The sequence below is a fragment of the Branchiostoma floridae genome, chromosome 15 (genome assembly GCF_000003815.2).
Source record: "Branchiostoma floridae strain S238N-H82 chromosome 15, Bfl_VNyyK, whole genome shotgun sequence".
NCBI classification, from domain to species: domain Eukaryota; kingdom Metazoa; phylum Chordata; class Leptocardii; order Amphioxiformes; family Branchiostomatidae; genus Branchiostoma; species Branchiostoma floridae.
Window position 1 is genome coordinate 18,510,361 of NC_049993.1, and position 15,812 is coordinate 18,526,172.

General features: G+C 41.5%; 1 protein-coding gene across 1 annotated transcript in view; it reads left to right on the forward strand.

Annotated features, from left to right (window-relative positions):
• The first annotated feature begins 2,743 nt into the window (after window positions 1–2,743).
• Window positions 2,744–15,812, forward strand: part of LOC118431615 (polycystic kidney disease 2-like 2 protein) — a 40,373-nt gene continuing 27,304 nt past the window's right edge. The window contains exon 1 of the mRNA XM_035842856.1: window positions 2,744–2,843. The gene's annotated coding sequence lies outside the window, so the exon portion shown is untranslated. The remainder of the gene's footprint in view (window positions 2,844–15,812) is intronic.

Here is a 15,812-nt window from a genome sequence, read left to right on the forward strand (position 1 = left end):
TTTCATCCGGTAGGTAGCTATGGTAACATTTCAATCATTATTATCATCTACGTTTAGAAACTTCTGCCGACAACAGTCCCATCAAAAAAGAAAAGAACGACGCAAATAGCAAACGGTCTTCAACAAAACACTCTTCAACTTCCATGGAACTGTCAAGCATTGACATATACCTAATGAATGCCCCGCCTTCATTGCCAGAACAGGTATGTACAATAACTAGTTGTCTTCTATTCATTCCGATAATAAGTAGTGAGTTCCCTGGTCCATGAAAGCAATCACTGTTGGTTCCTACCCAACTATATTCTAAATTAGATGAAAAGAACTCTGACCCTTTCAACAACTGAAGACAATTTGTCCTATCAGTTGTCTTCATCACCGTTACAGGTTAGGCGAGATGCTGCACAACAACAAGTCAGGCAGAGCAACGTCAATGAACTGACTTCCCCAGGACAGATCAAGTCTAAAGGTGAGGCCTTAAGGCTACAAGGAGATAAAGCAATTAATGTGGCTTGAAGGACACTTTATAGAATATTTAGATATTACACATTCATAGTCATGACTGCTCTTATTGTTGGCATGAAATAATCACTTGGCTAATTCTTACGCCTGAGATGTAGCTTCTGCAAAACGACAGACACGGAGAAAGGTTGAGGTGGACAAATACCAATTGACTTACGTCTGACATATCATTTTTTTTTTACATTTATAGTAATTTAAGTTTATTTTTTCCGTCTCTTCTACACTGAGATTTGCGGTATATCAAATGATGTAATGATAAAGTTTTCATGTTTACAATTCCAGAGGTGAATGAGAAGTACGCTGTACTGGATGATCCCGAGAAAGCCACATCCGGGCTGCTGCCGTGGTGGTTTGCTTATATTGGTAAACAACACTTGTGACAACCTTTTTGTTTACATTTGAGCACATTCCATAATCCATACTTTACACATTCTTTGTGAAATACCAAATATTTGGAATATCTTGTTATGCATGTCAATGTAGCGTATACTACTTAGAACCAGATCTATTTTTCGACTAATGTAAGATTGATTGGTTTTGTCTGACCCTAACCTCTTCCCTCATGACAATAAAAAGGGGCATGCAGGCCGATTTCAGCTTCTCATGAAAGAAAAAGCTTGAAGAAAGTTCTATCCCATTAAAAACGCGCCATCATGTCATCCTACTCGGCACGCCAACCACATATATCTATAAACTTTTCTCTTATCCAACAACCTCCAGGCTTCATCCTGGTGTTCGTCACCACCAACACCGCCGCGTTCTTCGTCATGCTGTACACGTTTGAGTTCGGGCGGGAGAAGACAGAAGCCTGGCTGCTCATCTTCCTGACGTCATTCCTCTCCGACCTCATCCTCCTCCAGCCTGTCAAGATCCTCGCCATGGCGGCGCTGTTCGCCGTGTTTTTCAAGGTGTTGCCATATTGCTCGTGTTTTTCAATGCTTTTCATCCCAACCAAAAATCAAGAAAGGCAAGCGAAATTAAAGACTAAAGGAACTTGTCTCACACTGAAACAATGCGTCTCCTATCCTTTAAGTTGTTTGTATTGTTATGTTTCAGAGAGCTTACAAAGAAGACGAAGTGAAGAGGTCTGACGTGAAGAAATATGAGGAGATGGTTGCAAGCCAAAAGCAGGTAATGTGAGCACGAGTTCTTTATAACTAAACATCACATATTCATTTTCAATAACCAAAGCCTCTTACTTATTCGACATTAGAAATGATGTCCAAGACTACGTCCAAGTATGATCGCTAATTCAGGCACTTTTGGGGACAGCCATGCCCGTGTTTTGAAAAGTTTAGCAGTCTTGCTACTCAAACTGCTTCCTAAAGTCCTAGAAGGACCTGTCCCATGAATCTATGTTCCATTTCAGAGTCCACCTGTCCCGGCACCACACGACTCCCCGGACCTAGCTGAGGCCCGCAGGATTGCCGTCCGGCGGAGGAAGCTGAGGAACATTCTGAAGGAAGTGGCTGTTTACGTCCTTTTCCTGGCCGTGGTCATGCTGGCTGCGTACGGACAGAAGAATCACCTGGCCTTTCATATGTCCAACGAGGTTCAGCGGCTCGTTGTACACAACGAGGAAATGTCTTTCAAGGAAGTAAGTACTAATTTACATCTTGTTAAGTTATCTGGGAAGAAGAATGCTGGACTTACTTGGTTCCAATATCTGACCATTATACTGATGACGATGTCTTTGACTTTATTTGAATCCACAATTAGCTTATGTCCATACAAAATGTTGTTTTACCCTTCCACCTATCCTTAATTATCAATAGCATACTTATTGTGTAATGATGTAGATATCGATTGAAGAGAATGTTCCTCTACTGTAGACTTCATTAAATAACACTCTAATTGTTTTCATCACAATTTGGTGGTTGATGCCGATTCCTACTGGACCTGGCTGGAAGATGCCGCCGTCCCAGTTCTTTACCCAGACGCCACTTCAGCCCTCCCGGACCCGCCTGTCTACCGTGTAGGGCCGATCCGGCTCCGCCAGGCTAGAGTCAAGCTGGGTAGGTCACTATATATATAATTACAACCAATTCACAGTAGATACTATATCTTAAGATATACTGAAACGAGTTTATCAAAACCCTACCCAGATCCTGCCTGCCTGACGACAGTGTCACCAGGAAACCAGACATCCGGGTGCGACAGACGTTATGACTACCTCAGTCAGGAGAAAGGGCAGTACGGAGAAGGCTAGTTGCCGCTGCCCACAGTCAACATCACCGCTTTCAACGGGACCAACGGCACCGCAGAGACAGCAGAGCAGAACGGCACAAGTCCGTGGAGGTACCGGTCTTCTGGTGATCTACAAGGTAATCGTCCAACCTAAGTCAATATTTGTTTACCATTGGTAATCAGCTATGCTGCATAAACGTTAGTGTAATCAACTGACATTTGCCAATTAAATGCATCCTTCTAATCTTTAAAAACTGTGTTCTTTATTTACCCTTGACTTTACGATATTAACAAACAGTATTACAGTAGGTGGCTTTGTGGTGATACACCCATAAAGTCACCAGCTCAAGCCACAATGTTTCCTTAATTTTTCTCATAGTTTTGACATCGATACGACACTATTGGCGTATGCGAGAGACCACAGTTTTTTTTTCAGAACGCTAGGTGATGGTGAAACCTGTTATGACATGACGGTCTTTCCAGAATATGTAGATCTGTTTCTTCTGCAATGATTTTTTTGTTTGTTTTATGTTCAAGAATTTCCCTACGCGGCAGACCACGGCGTGTATTTCGGTGGAGGCTACGTAGCCGACACGTCCGACAACGCGTCACGGACAATCGAGGCTTTGAAGAACCAAGGCTGGATCGACAGAGGTATCAAATCATCTTACGCATCCATTTATCAATCTCTCATATGATCAGAAGCTACAAATTATGCCACAGCGTTTGATACGAGTGTTTATCGCCCCTATAAGAAGACATGACGTATGTAGCCGTTGCTTTTGTGACGAGAACACAATCCTAAACTTAAACGTGGTTATGTTTGTATCCCCCTCGTCCCGGTTCATCACTTTGTTCTTTTTGATCCAGACAACCTCCTTGATCTATTGGATACTTCTGTTGTTTTACTTTTTTTTACTTTGGCCCAACCCTGGTCTATAAAACAGTTGTTTCTATCCCGTCAGTGTTGATTATTTTCTGACTGCCATGTATTATTTTGTCTGTTCAGCAACTCGAGCGGTCTTCACCGACGTGACCCTGTACTCGCCCGACTCCAACCTGTTCTCCATCGTGATCCTGCTGGTGGAGTTCACGGCTATCGGGGCCGGCTTCCCCCGCTGGGAGGTCCACACGGTCCGCCTCTACCGCTTCCACGGCGGCTGGGAGGTCTGGATGGCGCTCCTCTACATTTCTGCGCTCGCCGTTTTTGTTTTGGTCTTCGCCATAAAAGAAGGTTGGTATGCTTTTGAAAGGTAACTGAGAATCACAAATGAGAGTTTCTGTTCAGGTGTCGACCTTGAGAGCCAAGAAAACCAAGCACGATTATGCAAAGCATCATTTGTCTAAAGGAAATTTTTTTTGTCTTGATAATAACCATTATATATCCTGTGAATGTTTTTTCTAATAAACTCCATAAAACAGCCCAATGTCTAAAGTACTAGTACCCGTGTCTGCTGCTGCTACACGTTGTTGATAGTTATCGAGTGAAGAAGTCCTGCACTACAATAGTTCTAAGAAACTTTTGAACACGTCAATAATAAGTTTTCTGTTGGGTTTGCTTCTTGCAGGACGGAAGGCCTACAACAGTGGAGCCCTGTACATCATGGACTTCTGGAACTGGGTGGAACTGATCATCATCCTGCAGGCCCTGGCGGGAGTCGCCACCTTCTTCTACTCCGAGGCCGTTCTGGAAGACGTAGCCAGTAAAATGGAAAATAACACAGCGGCAAGCTTTGGTGAGAACTCTGGTCTCTCGGGACGGTTCGTGAACTACAGACGCGCGGCCGTCTGGGACCAGGTCTACACTTACGTCATCGCCACCCTGCTGTGCAGCGTCACTCTCAAGATGACGCACCTGCTGCGCTTCAACCATCGCGGGTCTCTCCTCATCCACACCCTCAAGCGCAGCGTCGGGCCGCTCTCAGGCTTTTCCGCCATGTTCTTCCTCTACTTCTTCGCCTTCGCCATTCTGCTCCATCTGACGTTTGGTCTGCGCATGCTCTCCTACAGTTCCTTTGCTCGGACATTCGAGGCGATGGTGACCATCATAGCTGGTGACATCAACTATGACGAAATATCTTCTACTACTGGCAATCTGGGAACATTCATTCTGTTTCTGTTTGTTTTCGTCTTTAACATCTGCCTGATTGGTTTCTTTGTGGCTATCATTGACGAGTCTTATCATAGCGCAAAGGACGACGAACAGTTAGAGAAAGCTGACTACGATCTGAAAGGGTTTTTCAAATATCAACTGCAAAAACTGAAACCAAAGAAGAAGGCAAGAGATGATGATACTGACAACACACCCACATCCGGGCCTGGTTATGATGAGTTTAAGGTTAACGTGATGAAGAGGCTTAGGACAGTTTTTGAAGACTTAGATGAACGGTAGAACGGTTGCTTTGATTGAAACTAACGTATAGATTCATAATACTCTTTTTACTGTAATTTCGCTTATAACAGTACCCCAGCCTTCTCTTCATATTGTGAATTGACTGAGTAAAATACATAGATGTATAGATCGAAAACAATTACCTATCAAAAGTAATATAGGAATTTTTTATATTTTCATATGCCGCCATTCCACTTAACGGCGCTCTCGCGACACTCTTGCTGCAATGGCAAATTTGCCTCATCGCCGTGAGAGCACTGCTAGTGGAATCTCTCCGGCGACCCCAGCACGTTCTCAGTCGGAGGAAAATTCAATTGTCAGCAACTTTTCATGCACTACCAAATATTGGAAAGATTACTCAACGAAATTTCAGACATAAAGAACGGATTTTGTGAAGTTTTGTGTGTTTTGGTATCTTAGAAATCATACTTTTACGACTAACATAGAATAAATTTATTAAGTATAACGTCAAGGCTGTAAACAAATATAATTGTGTACCGTCGCTCAGCTTGTCTTAATTTGCCTATGATGTTCTTTCTTAAACTTGTCATGTAGCTTGTTACCGTAAATTTCTATATCATGCCGACTTATTAGTGTAAATTATAGAACACTGAAGAACTAAGATCTGTTTGAAATAGAATAAAGATCAAGAAAACATAATGTTATCATATTGATATTCATATTATGTCAACATAAGCCCTTAGCATTTGAAGCTGAAATACAGAATTGTAGAAAAGCATGCAAATAATCTTATAACTCAGCATAATTGCAGTTAAATTCTTTTCAACTTTTAATTTGTCAATCGTATTGTACATTTGTATACATTCATGTTATTGCAAGTTGTAGAATACTATATATATATATATATATATATACATATATATATATATATATATATATATATATATATATACATGTATATATAATTATGCGATATCATTGTACGGATATGTTCTATTTACGTTAATGTGGGAAACTAATTTAATGCGACAGATTTGGTGAGATATAGATTGATAGAGTTAGATTTTACTTTTACTGAATATGTGTCTCAATTTCATTGTATATTTTCATTGTTGGAGAATTTAAATAAAAAAAAACTAAAAATACCGCGAATGACCCACTCTTCATAGCATACACCGCAACAATTTCAAAGATGTGGGTGTACATTTTTTTTGCGTATGTGTAATACACCAGTGTCTCTGAGATGTTAGCTTCCAGAGCAGGCTCTCTGGGGCATTTTTTTGGCTCATAGTACACTTTTGCTGGTCATCTGTATTTGTACTCGGTCGCTGATTGCTGGCGTTTTTTGATTGCCGGCCGGTAATTTAGAAAACGCCAGCAATCAGCGACCGAGTACAAATACAAATGGCCAGCAAAAGTGTATTATGAGCCCCAAAAAGGCCCCAGAGAGCCTGCTATGGAGGCTACTGAGATGTCATCTTGAGGTATTGTACATTTATGCACAATCGGCTCCAGGAAAATCGGTGCTTGTTCCAGGAGAAGAAACGTGAACAAGTCGTCTCGAAGCCCATCATGAGCACAATCCCTCCAGCACCATAGAATGGCAGATTGGTGTCTGCCGGTCACGTCAGGTATGATGAACAATGGTCCACGTGGAACATCATGGTTCCTCGGGCTCTCTATGCAAATTAGGCAAACATGCCCAAAATGGAAAATAATACTTTGATCATGAATATCCCATTTTCTGTGCCTCTTCTGAGAATCTCGTCTGAGACTATAGATTCATACATGAATGAGAGCATCTTTATCCGATTTAGTGGATTGCCCTTCCTTTAAACCATCATGAATTGCACTACACAGGCACGTGGGCTGACGAGTGACACGCGCAGATGTTGTCCTTGGCCTGACGTGACGCCTGCAGAAGACACAAATGTTTTAGTAGACCACCTTTGTTACTAATACAGAGATATCGGGAAAACATTTTTCGTAGATGTTCAGCCAACCTGCCAATATCCCTTATTGTTTCCAACCATGAAATTTACCAGAACTCCATATCATTGTGGAAACCTTTCTTGCCAATCCAAGTTTTTGTATGTATCTGGATGAGGCATCAAGGTCGTCATGTTGACTCTTAGCATGTTCCTGCATTGAAGATAGCTTATGAAATATTTAGGGCTGGTTATTTTTGTTGCAAATAACCCAGAGCTATACAAAGGAAGCAGGGGCGTGGAAGCAACAGGCATTCTTCTATATTGCGTGTCATCAGCTCACCTATATTGCGTGTCCGCTTTTGCATATATCTCACTAAAGGTTCGGCACGTTCGCTGCGATTCCTAGATTTGTCAGAGCGCTCAACGAAATTCATCACTAAAACAAAAAACGAAATCTACTTACGATGTATGTGTTTTGTTGTCTTTCTAGTCCGGTTCTTGTACGTTTTGCTAGATATAACCGTTACAAAGGCATGGGTGACACAAATCAAATGAAGCACGCAGCGACGCTGTCAACGTGTCGCAGCTTCAGTAAAGGTGGGGTCACATCTGCGTATATATTTAAGTCCGTATGAGGAGCGCATGGGAGTATTTGCCTCCACCAGGCTCCACATGTCGTTGTAAAAATAATAGAAACAGGTAACACGTCAGACGAGTTAGCTGGGTCGCTAACCATACTTCTCGGTCAGCTAACTCATCTGGCATGTTATGTATCTATATTTGTCCAATTTTTATCTATATTTGTCCAATTTGCACTATTTTCCCCGCGACCAGTGGAGCCTGGTAGAGACTAAGAGCGTCATACGCACCTTAAACGGACTTGAATATATACGCATGCGTGACCCCACCTTAAAGGTGGGTTTACACCTGCGTATATTTTCAAGTGCGCATGATTTCCGCATGAAATTTTGTCAATACGCGGCCGAACGCCCAACATTTGGATTTTTTTGGAATAAATTAAATTGTACGTCGAGCCCATCTGGCGTTTGAATTACGACTTCAGCGTTTTCATTTCGCATGAGATGCGTATGATTGCAACTGAAATGCGCAACAATATTTTCCGTACTGCGAATAGATTCGTATGGGGTACGTATGTTGGGCGTTTTCCGGACGCACACAACGTCTACCGACCGCATGCCTGACGCACCTGGTGCTAACTGCATTCCAAACGCATTTCAGGTGTGTCAGAGGAACAGTTTCTGTTACATATACTTTTGTTTGCGAGCATTGCCAATAGAGTATTTTTGTTAGAGGAACCCTTTGTACTACGTATGCTTTTGTTTACAGGCAGTGCAAGTAGAACATTGACAAGTTAACAGTGAAGAGGTTTTTTTAATTCATTTGCGAAGCAGTGAAGCAGTGACACTGTGCTTTTACAGTAATGTGGGCCATCATTTACCTTAAGAAGTTATGTGCACTGTTAAGATTGTGTTTGTTTTCACTTTGTCCTTAATGATTTCCCCTATCATCTTAGTATTTCAACTACTATAAAAATCACACCCATACACACCACAAAACGTATTCAAGATCTTTATCAAACACGTAAATTAAACAATTATGAAACCTTACGCCCTCTTTCAAAGTTGTAATATGGCTCTATATTGCACCTTTATATCATGTGGTTCTACACACAAAAAGTGCCATTATCAGCAAATTAAGTCAAATATCTGTTACACAAAATGGCACGTGTGTCACACAAATTGACCCGGTGCTTGAGCAGGTTCCTCTACATCTTCCCGTCCCTGGAGGCTCTGTTGGGACCAGTGTCCTGCATTCATGGTGTCCTGCAAGTTTTGACCATCTCTCCATGCCCCCGGTACAAATTCGTCGGTCCTGGCCTGGATCTGACATCATAAACCGGAAGATTCCAAAAAATCCCTATCAACCAGAGGATTTGTCCATTCTGTCCAGAGCTAATAGAAGACGAATATCACTTTAATCTTTATGGTTGTATGTCCCAAATATTCCGATATACGCAATTCTCTATGCAGAAGGCTGTCATTTTGTACACAAGGATTTATCCAAATGGACCTGAAGTGCAAATTCAAATACATCATGACATGTGACAATCCCTGCATGGCAGATATAGGAAAATATATCAAAGAAGGTTTAGACATTAGAAATTCCCCAAATGATTGTAAAAGCCTCCAATGATTGTAAGAAACTTATCCCATACTACAACTCCTGTATTAGTTAGATAAGCCTTAAGTTAAGTTATAGCACTGTAGTTATGTAGATGCCATACTTTGTACCTCGTACAATTGTTGTGCAATAAAGTTATATACATCTTGAGATGATTTTTTTTGTCTGGAGTCAGATGCACCTTCGTATTTATTCCAAATCTGGAGTGTGCGTCGATCACGCTATCAGTACGCGTAGTATGCGCAAAGCGATCGCAGAACGCACGGTACTAAATCGTGATCTATGTGTGCATTCGTTATACGGTCGCTCATGGTGCGTTGTGTCTGCGCTGTAAGAACGCTATGTACTCGCAATACCGCTATTTCCGCGTATTACTGCGTATAAAGCGCAAACATGTAGCGTCTACATAGCGCAATCGACCGACGTGGAACCACTGTATTGCGCATCCATAACGTTTTGGGCACCAAACTGCGTACTAATGATAGTTTTGTGCATGTCCAAAACTATCAGACGAACTGGGCGTATATTTTCGTTTGCCTGCGTACGTGAAACTTTCTAAAGACGATTCAGATGCGATAGAGGTGCGACTTGTGCGTGCGGCCGCGTATTGAAGAAATTAGTCAAAATGTCGAAAAATGTCAAAACGGAACTCATGCGGCATGAAAATATACGCAGGTGTAAACCCACCTTAAGAGACCTGTCATGTGTCGGTGTGCGATCATCACGACAATCGCCTCTTTAGCACAATTTAACAAAATAAGCCTGCGGACAAAGATGAAAGACCGAAGTTTAGAAAAGACCTACACATGAATCTTAAAGTGTAGACGTTAGATCTCCTCTTAGTGACACCCAGGTAGGGGTGGTTCGAGGGTATGGAAGAAGAAGATCTACATGGCAAAATATTTTAATCTTTTCGACTCTGTATGTTAAAGTTAGATAGGCCTGATGATGACCACATCAAGGTAAACAATTGTCAAATACATAATGGATAAACGTAGATGGTTTTGTGCTTTTATACCACTTCTATTTTACACTTGTACCACTTCTATTGTGTATAGTTTTGGGACTGGCTGTATTCTGCCAGTGTGATCACGGATCTTTACACGCGAGTGCACAAACACAGAGCCTGGCCAAGGACGTTTATCCATTCATGTTTACAGAACCGTTCTCTATCATGTCTTTGGTCTGACAAGACACTTTTACAGAGCAGGGTCGAGAATACGCTAATCCTGTTGGGTTAGCTGAAGAGTTTGTCTTTCTACGATCGCACTATTCAGTGTTTCATTCACCTAATTATCAAAACCTGAATCTCATTCTTAAAACATGCAGAATCGTATATCCGTACATATTGAGTCCCAGATGTGAAAATTACATACAGCCCATTTACCAAGAAAAGAGAAGAAGGAAATGGAGTTTTGATAATCAACTCTGGCATATCTGCGGCAAGTCGGCGAGATCGACCAAAATTTCATGTTGAGTGTTTCCTTTGTGTTGGAACAAAGCTTTCTAAACTTTACAACTCTTGCACATGTTTCATGAATTTCAGGCCGTGCTACGAAAATGAAAACATTTCTACGGATCATGGCCTCTGTCAGCTCACATCAACTCGCTTCACTGCACGCAGGAGGAGACGGAGGCCTACTCATATAGTGGACACCCGGGCAATGACTGCATGTTGCTGATAGGAATATAATCTACACAAGAAGTGAAGCTATTTGTATGTGCAGCTGTTGTGCTGCTTTAACACGTTTTGAGATGTGTTTTTACTGGTCATTTGTACGTGTCGTTTCTCCTGTTTTAATTTTCCGCTTTGTGGTCTGGTTTGGGGACTTGCTGTCTCAGTACACAGTTGGCAGGGACACCATTTTGCCCGAAGACGTTGCAAACAATTCACCAATGACGCACGCGTTTAACTGCCAATCTCATCTCAGACTGGCTGAGCTGAAATGATAGTAATCTTGTCTCCCCCTCCGTTGTGATGGAAAGGTCTAATAAACAAAATTGTGCAATAAAGATCTTCATTCATTAATTCATTCAATAAACAAAAAAAGACGGAGATGGCAGCTGGGACAATGACAACATATTGATGATAGTGGTACTGGTCATTTGTACGACGTTTCCCTGTTTTATGCTTCCTCTGTGTAGTTTGTTTTGCAGTTTACTAGCTCTGCGTCAGCACACGGTTATCAAGGACACTATTTACCTGAAGATGGTGCAAACATGCAGCAATGACGCACGTTTATTCATCAATCACATGTCATTCTGGCTGAGTTGTCAGGGGAATACATACTGCGTTCCATTTGCGGGATAACATTTTAGCAGTGAAGGAGCACCATGGCGGTTTCCTTTCAAGGATTAAAAGGATTGTTGGTTCTTCTGGCAGCCTTTGTCATCAACATGGATCCATGTGAATCAGTCAACCTTGGTAAGCTAACTTTACAAATGGAAAACAGAAGGAGGATAAGACAGTATGCTTTGCTCTTCCCCAAGGTTGCATTTGGGGGGGGGGGGGGAGTGATCGGGTATACGGCTTGTCAGATGAGTTAAGATGTGTTTTTGTGTGCATTTTTGTTCTTAATGCCGCCGTGAGAACTTTTAGTGGACGACTTTGTCTCCAAACGTAATGCGAACAACGGAACAACACCATTGAAGCAAAAAAAACGTGGTATCAAAGCCAAGAAATAATTCATTTTTGTATTCAACAAGTATTGGATGCGACACTAGTGAGGTATTCTAGTATCTACTATATTACCAAGTATACTAAAGGCTACTACCACACTGGGACAACTGGTTCTTCTTCTACACTCATGGCTATACAATTCGTTGAGCGATACGTCAAATTTTAGGTCGCAGAGAGAGCGCGGTGAGAGCGCCGTCCTAGTGGAAAGGGGGCATACCCGATAACCTATAGAGTGGTCAAAGACAATGTTTTAGAGGGCATCACTGGTATAATAAATATCAGGGGCTTAAAAACAAATAAAACCTTTGTAGATAACAACAAGCTGCTTCAATAAAGCTAGTTGACATGACATTTAGGTTGAAAGTCATGACTTAGCAGAATAAGCTATCTTCACAATGGAATATAAGGAAATGTTGAGCATTTTCTCTAACGAGAACTGCTAGGTTTGCTTATAAGAAAATCAGTTTAAGGTATGAGTCGTGTATGTCTTTTTTATATTTGATTTGTTTAATCCGCCATAAAACAAAGTGTTTCTCCCATTATGCCTGGTGGATATGGTATTGGCTTGAATATTTCCGTTCTTGAGAAGAGTGGTTTCTTTGGGGTCAACGAAGCTGTCAGTGTTGCAAACGCTCAGCCTGCCTGTCATAATTAATGGACTGTTCGATCAACGTTCGCTTGATTGGTGTGAAATCGTTTGGATGATATGTACAATGCTTTTATGACGTTACGTTCTATGGCAACTCATCAACAGAACATCGATCACCAAGCACATGCCCAAATCTATCCTACATTGTTGTTGTTTTTTCACTCGTGGAGTCGTGGAAGAATATTTGAGCACTGACGGATCGCCATGGCGGGTACTTCCCAAATATTGATGATTCCTCTGGCAGCCTGTGCCATAAACATGGTTCTGGGTGGATCAGTCAACCTTGGTGAGTTAATGGCTTCTAACAGGCTCCACAGGTCTCCCCAAAAGTAGTAGAATTTGGCGAAATAGACAACATGTCAGAGAAGTTACCTGTCGTAAACTGTACTCCCTGGCCAGCTAACTCCTCTATCTGGTATGCTATTTGCTTATTTTGCCAATTTCTACTATTTTCCCAGTGGCCTTGAGCCTGTTAGAGGCTTCTATGATAAATGTAAAACAAACCTGCACGGTAAGTTAATGGCCTCTACCGGGTTCCACAGGTCGCTCAAATGTAGTACAAATTGGCTGAATAGACAACTAGCATGTCAGAGTTATCTGTGGTAAACTATACTCCCTCGCCAGTTAACTCCTCTGGTATGTTGTTTGATGTTTATTCAGTCAATTTATGCTATTTGTATAGTGACCTTGAGTCTGGGGGAGGCTATTTCGCTAACTTCTATATTGCATCTTTATCTTGGTGAGGCCATGCCGATGATAGAATCTGTTTATATAAGAATGAATAGCGGAAGCAGGGTTGTAGCCAGCACCCGTCCTTCAGTCCTTTGAAGGAATTTTACAGCTGGGGACAGAAAAACATTTTGCCCATTCTGTCCTCTGTAATGGACAAAAACTATATGTAAAGTCAGTAAAGATATAAAAATTGTCTTCTTGTGTTATTTTTCACCAAAACAGATGAACAGCTTAGTCTACCAGCAAAATCCACACCTCAAAATGCAGGAAATTGGGTTTCAGAGGGTCTAGATTTCAAAATTTTTCAGGTTAGTATGCCCCCAGATCCCCTTAGGAACGTTATGCCTTTAGCTCAACTCTCTTTCTTTCGTATTCAAAATCGAGGGGACTGAAAATTTTTTATTTATTTATTTATTCAGCTGTTTACAAAGAGCCAGGGCTGCCCAACTAGCCGTAGGCTATTGTAAAAGCGTTAGTATTGAGGTCTTCCCAAGATTGTCTTGAACACCAAATGTTAAATATCCTAAATGTAATACAATTAAGATATTTATGTGTTGAAGACAATCTTGAAAAGGCCTTTATAACAACGTTTTTTTTTAGGTGGCAGTATAATGGCACCTGGCGGAATTATGTTACATTATTCTGCAAGTTCATTCTAGCTGCAAGTTCATTCTAGCGAATATAAATGATAGTGATTGATGTCACTCTAGTATATGTTCAGTGGTAGAAATTGAATTGTCTTAAGAAGTTCTGTTTCCTTGTTTGTTTGTTTTTTCGGAAGAGCTCACCATGTACAAGGCACAAGTGGGGAGTAAAATCTACGTCGTAGTCAACGAGACCGAAGTGACATACATCCAGGCTACATCAACCTGTACCAGCCTGGGGGGTCGGCTGGCGTCCTCGCGGTACAGGAGCTACCAATCAGCCTACTATGGGATAATGTTATATGTAATATACTATTTCATTACCTCTTATATGCTACCGTAAATGCAAGTTCGCGGAGATTTAATTTCGCGGTAGCGGGGAAATGGACTTTTCGTGGTGGTTTTAATTTCGCGGTAGCACCATACACTGTAGTCCCCTCCTGTTATGGATAAATGTGGTTTTGAATTCACGGTGAAGCGGCCGCCGCGAAAACCGCGTACATCAATCCACTGCGAAAGTTTCTGCATTTACAGTATTCTGGATAACTGATCCTTTATTTGCGAGGGGTTAATGGCAAACAGTACAGTCAAACCTGCCTACAGCGGCCACTCAATGAGAAAATTCTGATCAATTGACCATGATGATTTCAGTACCCACTGATCTTTCTCATCAAGTAACATTGTCTCGATCGTCTCAAAATTCAACTGACCCTGACCAAGTCAAATCTATGCGCAATGTTGGTAAATTCGCCAACAAAGACTTGCGCTCTAATGCACCTTCCTCTATCGCCAAAATGACCCTGTCGGGAACACAAAATCCTTGCAAACTACGATTTTACAATGTCAACTTTGCATGCGCAGTTTTCCGGTTTTCATCACGCAGATATTATGTAGAGGAACTGTTTTATGAAAAACAATGAATACCAATGTTTTATTCTACAATTATATTTAGGGTTGCATGCATTTTTAAAATCAGCAATATGATTGGGAAAATGCTTGTTCTTGCGTTTCAGGGCAACAACAGACCATTTTGGGTGGACGTCCTCCCAGACGGACCCGCGACATGGAGACATGGTGTGGATGGAACGGATGTCGCCGTCACGTATTCAGCGTAAGCAGCAGATCCGTTCTGTAACTCATCTTTGTCTCAGGAATACGGGCAATCCTATAATGACCCGGGTTAATGGCCCGCCCCGAGGTGTATATGGTGTCATAGCGCCTGGTCCTTTGCTATAACCACCGAATAAAACCACCGAGTGAGCGAAGGACCAGGCGTTATGACACCATATATACCGAGGAACAGGCGGGTCATTAACGCTATTATCACATAGCCTACGCAAACCTGCAAACTCTTGTATGACGCATAGATCCCTTGGTACTATACGTGTGAATTCCTTTGTCTGAATTTCTAGAAATTTACATTTTTTCTTTGGTACATAGGGAGATTACATATTGCATTTTGAATCCAAAATTTGCAAAGAAAATATTCGAAACATTGCCGTCTTGGCAATTGTCAAACCTTTTCAAAATTCTACTGTACTGTATTCATGATCATTACTCCCGGATCGTTCAACTTGAAAGGGGGGTATGCAAACAATTTTATTTTCAATTTTCAGTTTAAACTGGACATTAATTAAAATAGATTTTATTGTTTTACATATTGTAAGTAATGTAATGTTGTTCTAAGATAGTAAACGTTTTCTTTAAACAATGAAACGTGCACTAACGATGTTAATAGAGGAAGCCACCCCCTGCCATGCCTGTACTGGTTGGTAAGTGTGCAGTTATTCTAATAACTGCATACTTACTGGTAGGTAAGTATGCAGTTATTCTAATAACTGCACACTTGTGACGTTACGGCCTCATAACCCATAAGAAATGGGCGCCTCTGATTGGCCAACTCCATCTGGCTATA